We start from the raw sequence: 16,067 nt of genomic DNA on the forward strand, positions 1-16,067 counted from the left end.
GTTAAAAAGTATCTTATATTAGAATATTTAATATTTTAAAAAAACTACGATTTAAAATTTAATAAATAATATTTAAAATTACTTTTAATATAAAATGTTGTATAATTTATTAGAAAATTTGATAAAAATTATTAATTTATCTTTAATAAGTTAAAATTAGTTAAAAAATTAAACCTAATCGATAAATTAACCTTTATATATAATATTAATATCCTTATTATAGTTTTTTTAAATAGTTAATAAATTAATTAAAAGATAATTTACGTCGTTAAAAGAAGGTAGAAAAAGCTAAAAAAAACTAAACAAATTAGATAAATGCCTGGATTAATAGTTTTAATTAAATCGTAATGATTCTTAATTATAGGCACATATATAAAAAAAAAAAAAAAAGCGCGAAAATAATAATAAAGCCATTTATCACATACCTTTAAACATTTTTTCCGCTAGAAATAATTAAATATATAATTAAATCATTAAAATCTTTAAATCTTAACTAACTTTTTTAATATAAACTTCTTTAATTTAATCTTATAATACTTAACTAAAATTAACACTTATTAAATTTAATATATATTAACGTAATATTAACTTATTTTACGATATATATTATAATTATTCCTTTCATTTAATTAAAATTAATATTATCCTCATTAATTTTACTTAATTATTTTAAAATAACATATTTATTTAATTTTAAACTTATCTCACATTAAATAAATAAACCTTTTATTATAATAATTTTAAATTTACCTTAATTAAAATTATTTAAACTTATAAATTTAATTTTATTAACACCTTTAAAAAATATAAATAATAATATATAATAAAATAAAACTTATTTAAAATATAAATATAATGTTTTAAACCACGAAGCTTATAAAATACATTAAAAATTACAAGCTTATTATTATTAATTAATAAACCGTTTAAATATATAATTCTTTAATAATTAACCTTTATAAAATTATTAATAAGTTAAAAAATAAAATTATTTTAAATAATTATTTATAACATATTTAAAAAAAATAACGTTTTTATTAAAATAAATATTAGTTTTAATATAAGTATCGTAAAATTAAATTAAAAAAGCTTATATTAAAAAGGTTAGCTAAGATTTAAAAACCTTAATTATTTACTTATATATTTAGTTACTTTTAATAAAAGGAGCGTTTAAGGGTATGTGATAAGTGGCTTTATCATTATCCCCGCGTCTTTTTTTTTTTTTTTTTTTTTTTATATATACCCGCAACCAAAAATTATCACGATTTAATTAAAACTATCGATCCAGGCATTTATTTAATTTGTTTAGCCTTTTTTAGCCTCCCCCACCCTTTTTTAATAATATGGATTATTTTTTAATTAGCTTATTAATTGTTTGAAAAGATTATAATAAAGATATCGATATTATGTGTAAGGGTTAGTTTATTAGTTAAGTTTGATTTTTTAATTAACTTTAGTTTATTAAGGATAAGTTGGTGATTTATAAGGCCTTAAGACCTCATAAGGCCCTTTGGGCCTCGTAGGCCTCACAAGCCCTAATGTCTTAGATGTCACGTGATCCCCCTTTGTAGGATATAAGATTACTAGGCGTTAGTAAACGAGAATAACTTTTCTTTTACTTTTTAAGCTTTAAACTAAATACACTCCTATTAACATATTAACTTTACCTGGTCCCACTTTTATAAAATAATTATTTAAAATAACTTTATCTTTTAATTTATTAATAAATTTATAAAGGTTAATTATTAAAAAATTATATATTTAAACAGCTTATTAATCAATAATAATAAGCTTATAATTTTTAATATATTTTATAAATTTTATAATTTAAGATATTATATCCATATTTTAGATAAGTTTTATTTTATTATATATTATTATTTATATCTTTTTAAAAACGTCGATAAAATTAAATTTATAAACTTAAATAATTTTAATTAAAATAAATTTAAAATTATTATAATAAAAGGTTTGCTTATTTAACATAAGATAAATTTAAAATTAAATAAATGCGTTATTTTAAAATAATTAAATAAAATTAATAAAGATAATATTAGCTTTAATTAAATAAAAAAAATAATTATAATATATATTATAAAATAAATTAATATTATTAGAATAGATAAGGTGGTTTTGTGATTACGATAGGTTATAAATAAAAGATTAAAATTATAAATATAATTAAAATTATTAAATAAGATAAAAAAGATTAAAGATTTTTTTTTAATTGAAATAAGTTATAAAGATAGGTATGGGTTAAGTGGGTTATATAATTATTCTCTATAATTCTTATATTAGCTATTCTTTCTTTTTTTGTGTCTATTGTTTTTGTTTATTATTTTAATCTATTACTTTATACATTCTCATTTTTATCCTAATATATTAACCTCTTTTAACCTATCTTTATAATCGTAACATAAGGCAGTTAATATCGATAAATATTTTTAATGTTTTATTAACCTTTATTTTAATTATAATATTAGCCAAGTTATCCTTTCTTTAAATTTATTAAATCTTTATAATTTTCTAGCGTTTATATGATTAGCGTAATAATATAATATTAATTATTAATTTTTTTTTAATAATATTTAATTTAATTAAATATTTATATAAAGAGAAAAAGTTAATATAAATTACGACTGAAACTATTAACGGAATGTTTTATTAGTTTAAAATTATTATAAAAATTTTATTAAAAATAATTCTTATATTAATATTATATATTATTACGTATATCTCGTTAGCAAGAACATTTCTGGTAATTTTTTAATATTTTGTCGAGTTTTAATATATTAAATTGCCTTTTATCTTAAAAAATTTGTCGTTTATTGCATTATTGTTATTCATTAATTTATTTTTAAAAGCGATTATATAATTTATTTACAAATTTAAATCTTTATTATTTGCAAAAGATTTGTTTATAAATAAAAATAATTTGGTATTTAAAAGGTTAAAGGAAACATATTAAAATTTTTTGTTTAAATTTTTATGTCGGTCGATTAAAACCAGGTCCTCCAGGTCCAGCACTGGTTACTGTACCTCTCTCTCTCTCTCCAATCAATCTGCAAATGGTTGTTGTTATTGTTGTTGTGTTATGTAAGAAGGTGGGAGGAGTGGCTAGCTGATGTAATGTACATATAATGTCTGTGCTGGCGCACAGACCACGTATCAGGTCATGTGATCACAACCATTCCAACATTTTAAGTTATTATTAAAGTTTGTTATTTAGTTAGGCAATTTTATCTTTTTTAAATTTTTTATATTATGTTATTTTAAATATATTATAAATTGTTTTTGGTTAGTATATAGTAGCAATATAAACGTTATAGGCTTTTTATTAGATATATTATTAGGTAATATTATTAATAAATTTTTTAATAAAAGTAATTTTCTTTTTTTATTCTTTTTAACATAAATATAATGATCCGTTTATATTTTTAAATAAAATATAACCGTTAAAAATTAATGGTTTTTTATTGATAAGATAAGTTTTAAGTTTGGTTAAAAGTTTGGTTTTTTTTAGTTTTTTGTCTTTAAAGCGGTTAAATTATTTATTAAAAATATTAAAAGTGTTATCGATTTATATATCGATTAAATTAAAACGTTTATTTAATTTTATGACAAATAAATAGGAATTATAGGTTAAGGTTTTTATATTAAGTTGTTTTTAATAATATTTAAAATAAATAATTTATTAATATGTTCCAGCTTTAGCAATCTTATAAATCGATTTAAGAATTATTATAATAATATTCTTTAAATATTTTAAAATAAATTTAATAGGTAATTATATTAAAAGCTTATAATTAAAGGGCATATTAAATTGTATATATGTTTGCATAATATTATATAATTAGATAATTATATTTTCTTATAATAACATAAAAATAAAAGTTATAATAATTTATTAGTTTATTTATTAAATTATTAATAATTAAATTAATATTATTTGTTTTCTTATGTTATTATATTTTTAAATAATAAATTTCGATTTCTTATATAGATTATCTATTATTTTACTTTTGATTTCTTAAATAATTTATAAATTAAATATTTAGATGTTATTATATTTAATATAATTATATTTTTTAAATAAAAATACGTCTTATTTAATTAAGTTTTTAATTTTTTAAACATTAAAAGTTTTAAATGGTTATTTTAGCGTGATAATTTTGCCTTTATTATAAAATTATATCAATAGTTATTTATCGATGATTTTTTTTTAGGTTATATTGGTAATATTTTTTTTTGGTTTGTTTTTATTATTATAGAAATATCCTTATCTTTTTTTAAGTATTTATAATTCTGGATTTTATTCTAATATTTATTTTAGAATATATTTATTTAAATCGTTTTTATCTTTTGGTTTATTTTTGGATTTGGATTTAATTGGGATGTATATAATTTTATTACGATGATAGGGTTTTACAATAGTTGTTTTAAATTTAATAAATTTATTATTAATTTAGACAGTGCATGTTTTGCCGTCTTATATTACTAATTTATAAGGTCCTTTTTAGTTTTTGTTTTCTTAAAACATTTGAATTTTTGATTATAAAGGGAGGTTAAGGATGTTTAACATATTTAAGTCGTTTTATATATTAAGCGTCTCGCTTATTTATTATTATATTTTTAATTTTTAGACTTTTATTATGGTTTTTTTAATAGCGATAATTTGTTAGTATAGCGATAATATAGGTAATAAGCTTTTAATTAATCGTAGATATATCTTAAAGATAAGTAATATTAGAATTAGATTATTAGGTTTTATTATATTATTAACAATTTTTATAGCTATTTATAAAATATAAGATAATTTTATACGATACTTTTTTATATTTTCGGAAATAATTTTATAAGCATGTTTTAACGGTCTATAATATCGTTCTAATTTGTCGATAAAATTATATACTTTTATAGGAATTTTTTTTATCGAAATAGCAAGGGCTTTTACATTTATTTTAAACTTATTTGCTATAAAGTTTATATTTATATTAAATATTAAATTGTTAAATAGTCCTAAATAGATATCGATTTAAATTATTTTTAAGATATCTTAAGCTTATCTTACGGATATGTTTTTTAAGAATTTAATAACTTAAAATAAGGTTATCTTATCGATAATATAAAATATCAATTAACTATTAATATATATAACGTTAATATATATTATATGGTTAAAATCGATATTATCTTTAACGGTAAATTTAAATCTTTTTAATATATTATTATACAATTAATATTAATAATAATATTTAGTAATTTTCTTAATAATTTTAAAGTTAACATTATTATATTTAGCTTTTATAAAAATATTATAAAGGCGTTTAGTTATTAAATAGCTAAATCGTTAATATATTTAACGTAGTTTTTTCTTTATTAAATGGTAATAAGCGATAAAGCGTTTTTATTTTATTAAGAATTATAGATGGCTTTATTTACAGATAATAAGGTAATCTTTATTTTTATGGGTAAATATGTTTTTCATATTGTTAAGATATATCTTTAACCAGTTTATATCGTTTAAACAGAGTAAAAAAGGGGTGTTTATAAATATAATTTAGAATAAGATTATTTCAAATAATATTAAAACTTATGTTATGCTTAAGTTTTACTATTTTAGGTTATTCTTAAAACAAATTATATATTAACCAATAATGGTAATATTAAATTAGATATTTAGATAAATTCGTTATAAAACTTTCAATTAAAGTTTACCGCCTAATAATATCTTAGTTATTTTTGTATTGGAAAGTATGCCTTAAAAAACGTTGATATATTAATTTTTTAAGTAGAATGTAGTTGGTATTTTAGAAGTTTTATAAGAGGTTACAATTATTGCCTTTTTTAAATTATTATTATCGAATAAATCAATTTTAATGAAAGTATATATTGCTATTTAATTTATAAAAATGTTAATAATGTTTTTATTATTAACAATATTATATTAGGTTAGGTATTATGTTAAAAAAGTTAGTTTTTATTTATTATTATTATAAATATTATTTTAATCTTTATAAGTAATATATTATAAATTAAAGTTAATTTAATTTTATTTTTTATTATCGTTTATAACAATATTAATTCCTTTATAATCTAAGAGAAAGGTAGTAAAATCCTTATTTGTATTTCTTTTTCTAATTTCTTAAATATAACGATGCTATTTATTCTTCTTAACTTTACATTTATTTATTGGATATTTTATTAATTAATAATTAAATTTGTTGTAAATAAAGTATCTTTTATCTTTCTTATCTTATTAATTATTATAGCAACATTTAGATTAGGCATTTTTGAGACGATAATTCCTTTAAAGCTTATTATTATTTTTGTATGTTTAATCGGTTTAATATTAATTATTAAATATGTAATATTATAAGTTATAAATATTGTAGCGGTGGGCAATTCCGGTTATATTGCGAAGGTTAAAGTAAATATTTTCAAATATAATAGATAATTTTAGAATAATAATATTAAAAGCTAGGTAGTTTTAAACGGCGTTAATTATGCTATCCTTTAAACTGACATTTTTTATATAATCGATTAATAATCCTTTTTTAAAATATTGGACATATTTAATTAATATATTAAGACAAGTAAACAAATCTTTATTAAGATTTTCTTTTATCGTAATATAGATTATGGTTATTTTTTATTTATATATATACATTTATTAATTTTCGATAATATAGAAGAAATTTTTGGTTTTAACGACTATTTACTTTTAAATAAGTTTTTTTTAGATAATTTAATTATAATAATATTATAAAACGCGGTCTTTTAATATAGTTAAATAAGCAGTAGCGTAACCCAAAAGTAAGATTTTAGTTTTGTTATATATATCTTTAAAGATTTTTATCTTTTTATTAAAGATATCATATTTATTACTACCGAATTTAATTTTGTTGTTATTATATATCTTAATAAGGTTAGTAATTGCTTATAAGTATTATGGTTTATACGATAATTATTGTTTATATAACAGTTTTTGTTTAAAAGGGGTTATTGATTAACTATTATTTTGGTTTTTTTGGTTATCTTATCTTTAATTGTCCTAATTATCTTAGGCTTGGTTAGTTATTCTTAATTGGAAACTTAGGTTTATGTTTAAAGGGTTAGGGGGTTGTGAGTTATGTTATGGAATTGAAGGGCTTGCAGTTAGTCTTTATCGAAAAACAATTATATTATTAAATAAAAAATAATTATCGTTATAACCAAAAAATCGGCCAAATATAGTGGGTTTTTGGCCTTAGCTTAGATTTGGATTTGATCTTAGATTTAAAGTTAAAATTAGAGTTAGATTTTATCTAATTTGGTTATTTGGGGTAAATAAATTATTTAGTTTATTTAAGCTAGCCTATTTATTTATATTAAGGGTTAAAATAGTAACGGTTATCTTAACTTTTAAAATGCCTTAATTTAATCTTATAAATTATCGTTTATAGGTTTTTAAAATTTTATTTTAGTTATTTCTTTTAAAAGATTATTTTAAGTTGATATTATTTATATTCTTTATATCTTGTTATAATTTCCTTTGATAATTGGGGTTTTTTATAGAAATAAATATTATAAAGTATTTTATATTTGCATTTATAGCCTCATTTTCTAATAATGTAAGAAATTTTTTTATATTGGTAATCTTTTCGAGTTTTTTGGTAAAAGCGTAACCAAAAGTTTATATGCCATATTTAAAAAAATAGTTAGTTATTTTTAACTTTAATGTTTGGTTTAATCTATTAAAATGTTTTATTTTTTAATCGTTAAAATTAACTTGGTATTTCTTTTAAAAATTTTTATTATAAAAATTATCGTCGTATATTAAAAATATTTTTGTATAATATATATCCAATGCCAAGGTATTTAATTTATCGATACCTTTTAAATCCACCTCCTTACCGTTATATTTGTCTTTAATATACGTATCCCATATCAAGCAGCCATATTTTTATTCAAGATCCGGCTTTAAAATTAGGATAATAGCTTTTCCTTTTCCTTTTTTAAAAAAGCCTGCTATTTTAACGGTTATTTATATAAATGTAAAATAATAAATGTATAAAGTTTATTATAATAAGTAAATATCAGATATGATGATAGTAAAAAATTAGGTATAGATATTATAAAAGAGTGGATAAATATTAATATAATTAGGTTTATATTTATAGGTTTAAGTTTTTAAGAAAAACTTTTGCGAAAAAAAAAACTTTATAAATAATAAAAAAAAATGTGATTTAAAATAATAGGTTCAAGCATAAAAAGTATAATTACGGATTAATAAAAAATTTTTTTCAATAATGTAGTCACACATTGACACGAGATAACGTAGGGCTAAAGTCTACAAAATGGATAGCGTATAAATACTCAGCTGTCAAAATATGACGTAGTCATTTTAAAGGTTTATTCTTAATTGTATTCTCCAAGTAGATCAGCTTGGATAGGTATTAGCTTAGGTAGGCTTTCAGTTTAAATAGGTTTTCGGCTTAGGTAAAAAAATTAGCCAAATTTATCAAAACAAATATTATCTTATAGCCTAATAAAGGGATTATTAATTAGATCGTTTATATAAAGGGCTTTCTCGTAATGTTCTTAGGTATTATTGGCATAGATATATGCAACGTTTCGAATATTTATCGATAGATCTTAATCTGGTCTCTTCATACGTAATAAATATAAATTTATAGATGCAAACATAATACAACGCCCCAAAATTTTTAAGTTAATATAAAATTCCTATATTTATAATAATTATAAATTTTGAGGAGTTTTAGTCTAGAAATTCTAAATAGAATTTTTTATTTAAGAATTTCTAACCAAATCTAGAGTTACAAGTTTTCATCTCTTTTTATCCTAATATTATCGACAATATTATTTAATATAAATCTCCTTACTATCTATAATTAATTTATTTTGTCAATTATTAATTAATATTAGAATAAATAAGGTGGTTTTATAATTACGGTAGGTTATAAATAAAAAATTAGAATTATAAATATAATTAAAATTGTTAAGTAAAATGGAAAAGATCAAAGATCTTTTCCTAATTGAAATAAGTTATAAAGATGGGTATGGGCCAAGTGGGTCACATGATTGTTCCCCACAATTCCCACAAATATCACATTAATATATATTAAATCCAATAGTTACGTAATTTCTAACGCTAATAAATGCAAAAATGTTAAGATAAAAATATCTTATATATTATAACTTTTAACCGTAAAAATTCTTATCTTTTTTAAAAATAACATTTATAATAATGTTAATGCTTTTTAAAATTTCTTAAATAATGCTATTTTAAAGGATAATTTTAATTGCAATAACTAATTTTATAATATGTCTTTATTAATTTTTATTTATTATAAATTTAAAAAGTTTCCATATATTAATATAAATAATATTTACTTTTAATAAAAAAAAATAAAATGGCTTTTTAAGCGATAATAAAAATAGTAAATATAAGGGTTATTAAAATGATAAAGGAGGTTTTATAGATAAAAATAATGTTATTAAAGGGATTATTAATCGTAATTATAATTATAATATAAAAAAGATTATTAATAATAATAATAATTAGGATAATATCGAGGAAGTTATTAAAGATAACTATAATAATAATATTATTAATAATATTAATAATAATAATTAAGGTGGTGTAAAGGAGGCTATTAATAATAATTACGGTAATAATATTATTAGCAGCATTATTAGTGGTAATAATGATAATAATAAACGGGGTAAAAATAATGAATAAGTATGTGATGGTAAAGGTAGGAATAATAATTATAATTTAAAGAAGTTTAAAAATAATAACTTAATATCTTATAAGATTAATAAGGCCACCTGTCACATGCCCTTAAACGTTCCTTCCATTAAAGTAGCTAGATATATAAGTAAATAGTTGAGATCTTTGGATCTTAACTAACTTTTTTAATATAAGCTTTTTTAATTTAATCTTATGATATCTATATTAAAATTAACATTTAATAGTTTTATTTTATTTTTTTTAAATTTGTTTTTATTTTATTGGTAACTTTAATTGTTATAAAAGGGTTAACAAATTTTTTGGAGGGTTTGTAACCCCTTCCTATTTTATTATTTTTTCTGCCTATTTATTTTTTTCTTATTAAGATTTTGTCTTATTAGCTATATGTTAAAGAGGGGTTTTTTAGTTTACCGTTATTATTATTTATTCTATTATTATTATTTTCTTTTATAACAATCTTAGATTATTAGAATCTTTGCTAGGTAGCGGTTTTTATTATTGAGAATGGGGATTTATTATGGATATGTTAATTAGATCTTAATATTATAAATTAGATATTTCTTAAAACTATTAATTTACTACCTTATATTAAATAAGAATTCTAAACATTTTTATCTTCTTAATACTATATTATCTAGAATTAAAGCCAAAATATAAAAACGTTATTATTCTTTAATAAATAGTGTATTAATTAGTTTAAGGTTAAATAGATAATTATTTACATTAATAAGCTAGTTTTTAGCGTTATTTAATTTAATTGCCTAAGATTTTTAATATTAATATGGTAGGAATCCCTTTAAGAAATCTTTTTATTTCCTAAATTTAAACGTTTTAAATATAAATTTATAAAGCTTATATCTTTAATAATAGTAAGAATCTTACAGATTTTGGAAGTTGCGTTATAGATTTTAAAAGACATGTTGTTTTTTACCATTAAAATCCCTATATTATAGCTAGGGGTAATTTTTTGGTTTATTAAGTTATAATTGTTTTAACATATTTTTTAATATAATTTAAAAGATAATTAAGCAATTATATTTTTTTTTAATAGTTATAATTTATAAAACCCTCCTAATAATTTATCAAACTTAAATAATACTTTTGTTAAAACAAATATTAACATTTTTAATTTTTTTAATATAAATTTTAATTTTAAAAGAAGGGATAAAAGGTATGTTTATTTTTTTAAAAAGTTAAGTTATTTATAGCAAAGCTTATTAAATTTATTATTTTTTTAATTTTTTAATTTAAATTTTTTTTTTATTAAACCTTTTAATAAGTTTTTAAAGCTATTTATATTTAGTTTTACGATAATTATTTATAGAATTTTATAAGATATTAGGTTGTTATTTTTAAACTTCCTTAAATTATAATTATTATTTTTACCCTTATTATTACATACCTATCTACCACCTTTATCTTATTTACCATTATTATTACCACCATCATTAATAACTTTACCAATAATATTATTACTATAACCATTATTAATAGCTTCTTTTATATTACCCCAATTATTATCACTAATAATACTACCAATAATACTACTGCTATAACTATCATTAATAGCCCCCTTTACATCACCTTAATTATTATTATTAACATTATTAATAATATTATTATTATAATTATCTTTAACAGCTTTTTTAATATTACCCTAATTACCATTATTATTAACAGTTTTTTTTATATTATAATTATAATTATAATTAATAGCTTTTTTAATAATATTATTTTTATTTATAAAATTTCCTTTATTATTTTATTAACCCTTATATCTATTATTTTTATTATTATTTAAAGGGCTATTTTATTTTTCTTTATTAAAAACGGATATTATTTATGCTAATATGTGGAAACTTTTTAAATTTATAATAGATAAAAATTAATAGAAATATATTATAAAATTAGTTATTATAATTAAAGTTATTTTTTAAGATAGTATTATTTAAGAAACCTTAAGGAATATTAATATTACTATAAATACTATTTTTAAAAAAGGCAAAAATCTTTATGGCTGGAAGTTATAATATATAAGATATTTTTATTTTAATGTTTTTATATTTGCTAATGTTAGAGATTATATGATTATTGGATTTAATATGTATTAGCGTGATGTTAGCTTATTTTACGATATATACCATAACCACTTTTTTTATTTGATTAAGGCTGGTATTATCTTTATTAATTTTATTTAATTATTCCAAGGTAATATATTTATTTGGTTTTAAGTTTATTTTATGCCAGATAAGTAAACCTTTTACCATAATAGTTTTAAGTTTGTTTTAATTAAGATTATTTGGGTTTATAAGTTTAATCTTATTAATATTTTTAAAAGGATATAAATAATAGTATATAATAAGATAAAATTTATTTAAAATGTAGATATAATGTCTTAAGTTATAAAACTTATAAAATATATTAAAAATTATAAGTTTACTATTATCGATTAATAAGCTGCCTAAATATATAATTTTTTAATAGTTAACCTTTACAAATTTATTAATAAACTAAAAGATAAGGTTATTTTAGATAATTATTTACGATATATTTAAGAAAAGTAACGTTTTTATTAGGATAAGGTTATATTAATTAAATTATATTATTAAGTTTTTAATTTTCTTATTATCTTTATGATTTCTGTCATTAAAATTGGCTAAAAATTAATTATTATTAATGTTATTTTTAATAAGGAAGACATTAATTAAAACATAAGATTTTATTTTTTAGATAATTAATATAAATATATTAATTATAAATATAGTTACACCATATAAAGCTACATTAGCTAAAGCTATTATAATGGTTTTACCTTATAAAATAATTATTATTATTTAAGTTATTTTTTAGATTTTAATTATTTAACTAGATCTTAAAGTTATAATAATTGATTAATTAACATTTAAAGAGGTTTTTACAATTACGGCTAAAGATTTAATTCTTATTTTAGATAAAATCTTTATTATAATTAGAGATTATAAATTTAGCATTTTTAACGTTAGATTTATCTTATTAAATATATTAATAGATATATTAAAATTTAAGATAAAGTTTAAGTTAAAATTAACAATTTAGATATAGAAATAATCGAATATAAGTTATAAAAAATTAAATATATTATATTTAAGGAAGAGTAGAAAGAAGGTTACAAAAAGGTATATATAAAATTTAATAATAAAATTAAGAAGATTGTTAATATTTATTTAAGCTATAAAAGTAATTTTTTTGTTAAAAATGTAATTTCTTATGCATATAATATTTGTTTTAAAATTTTTTAAAACGTTATTAGTTTTTTTATATATGTTATTAATTATATCTATAAAAATTATCTAATTTTATAAGCCGTTAATCCTTAAATTTATATTAATAATAAGAATATATTTATAACAAATAATTTTTTCAATATAATTATAGCCTAATTATTAAAAAGGTATTTAAGCATTAATAATAAGCTGGTATTATATATATATATATAGTTTTTTATAACCTTTAAAGATTTTAAGGAAATGATAATATGTGTTAATATTGGTTGTTTAAATATAATAATGTTTAAAAATTAACTTATTACTTATATATTTAACATATAGATTATTATAATATTATTAATTAACGTTAAAGGAATTAATAATATAATTAAAATAATAAAAAAAATTATTTTTAATTTTATAATTAATGATTTATATAATAACGAAAGTAAATAAAGGATTTTTATTATCGACATATAAGTTAACCCTGGTTTATTAAGACTAAATTTTTTTTTAGGAATATCCTTTTTATATTTTTACAAAGCCAATATAGATTATTCTAAACTTATTATAACTTTTACCTCCTACGTTAATATTATAATATTTATTATAATATCCCATAAATAGAATTTTATATATAAGAAAATATTAAACGTTATAAAAACAGTTATTTTGCTTAAGATATTTATATAAATCTTCGTATTATATATTAAATTATTATCTTTAAATAATTTTGGTTTTATTTAAGATTATGCCTTTATAAAGATATATAATAAAACAATTAATATATTTATTAATATAAATATTATTAAAGTTATCTTTTATTTAAATATAATAGATAATATTATAACGATATTTAAATATATTTTTTTAAGGCATTTATATGATTATATTAACGATAGCATAATCTAGATTTTTTAAGAAAAGGTTTTTTTTGCTTAGATAGTTATAACGTTAGCTAAAAAAGATAAATACAACATTTATTACGTTAGTTTATAATTTAATACCGATATAACTATTTCTAACAAATTAACGTATGTTTTTACTATTTAATAGATTATTTTTTAAAACGTTTAAGCTATATTTAAAGTTAAAAAGATCTTTATTATTCTTTTTTTTAAAGTTTAACAACCCAATTTATTATTTATCAAAATTAAATAAAGAGTTTTTATATACAAAAGAAATTTAAATACTAAATTTACCAAAAAGGTTAAAAAATTAACTAAACGTTATAATATTTAGGATTAATTTAACTATATTAATATATAAGAAAACGAAATAATAAAAATCTTCTTTATTAAAAGTTAATAAAATTAGATTAATTTAATTACAAAAGTTTATTCATTTAATATCGAAAATAAAAAAATGGTTGATAAAGTTTTTAACGATATATATTAAGATAAAAAAATTAATTAAATAAAGGATCTTATATTATTTAGTTATTTTATTTTTGTTTTATAAAAAAATATTAATAAATAGCATAAAAGCTATATAATAATAGATTTTAAAATTTTAAATAAGGTTATAATATTAAATTCTTATCCGTTACCTTTTTAAAACGAAATAATAAATAAGATATATAATAAGAAATATATTATTATTATTAACGGATTGAAATTTTTTTACCAACTCCAGGTTTAGTTTTTATATTAAAATTAAATAATAATTATATTATTAAAAGAGTTGGAAATGTTAAAAGTTATTTTTATAGATTTTTATAATAATGTATTTTTTACGTAAAGATTTATAAACTAGAAATTATAAGCGTTTTAAGATTTTATTTATATATATATAAACGATATTACAGTCGGTTTTATTTTTATAAATATTTATTTAGAATATTTAAACAAGTTATTCACTTATTTTCAAGATTTAAATTTATAACTAATTATAATAAAATCTTTTATTAAATATTTAATTATTTAATTATTTAGGTTTATAATTAATAATATTAATATAAGTTTAATATAAGATTAAATAAATACCTTATAAAAAATTGCTTAACTTATAAATTTTTGCAATTTGGAAATATATATTAAAATAATTAAATTCTTAAAACGTTATATTATTTAATATAACTAAAAGGTTAAATTATTATAAAAATAGAAAATAAAATTAATTATTAAATATTAAAATAATATTAAAGGCGTTTTAAAAATGTCGATAGTTAGAAAATGATAAGCAAAAAACGTTATATTTAAATTTATAATAATAAAAAGGGAAGTTTTTTATTTTTTTTAGGTTTAATTTATAGATCTAATTTATTTAATATATTAAAATTATAATATAACTATATTTTTTAAAATAAATGCTTTTTTAAAATAAGGTTATAACGTTATGGTTTTTTATTATAAGGATGGATAAAATGATAATATATTTAACATAAATAATATATATTTAATTTAATTTTTAAATAAGATATTTATTAAGGCGGAAATTAATTATTAAGTTATAAAATTAGAAATATTTTACCTGGTATAGATTTGTTAACATTTTTAGATATAAGTTTAATCGTATAAATATCTTATAATAGTTTTAATAGATTATAAATCCACTTATAACGTAATGAATTAAAGTTTTTTACGTTTTATTAATTTAATTAAGTTAAATATATAGCTTATGTTAATTTTAACATATTTATTTTAATTTTTTTTAGATATTTGATATATCTTTAGTCGGTTAAATTTAATATTAAATATTTTATCCCATTTGTTAACGTTACTTAATCTTAACGATAAAAAAAAGGTTGTTAAAGAGATAGAAAACGTTTTAGACGATATTATCGACGATTTTAGTTACACTGCCCAATATTACATATTTTTTATCCTTAATTTCAAATTTTTTATACCTTCTCGTTTAATATTTAACAACGTTGGATAATATAGTTATAACTTTAACGTAAAGGATAATAATTGTAATAAATATTCCTTACCTTTTTTATTAGATTTTAATTATACGGTAGAAATATATGTTTAAATGGATAATATTAAAAAGTAAGCTATAATGGCTGGATATATTAATAACCCTCGTTTTACTAAGATTATTGTTAAATTAAAGGTTTGGAA

Source organism: Hypoxylon fragiforme (assembly GCF_022984875.1).
Source record: "Hypoxylon fragiforme strain CBS 206.31 chromosome Unknown GGS25scaffold_3, whole genome shotgun sequence".
In the NCBI taxonomy this organism is placed as follows: domain Eukaryota; kingdom Fungi; phylum Ascomycota; class Sordariomycetes; order Xylariales; family Hypoxylaceae; genus Hypoxylon; species Hypoxylon fragiforme.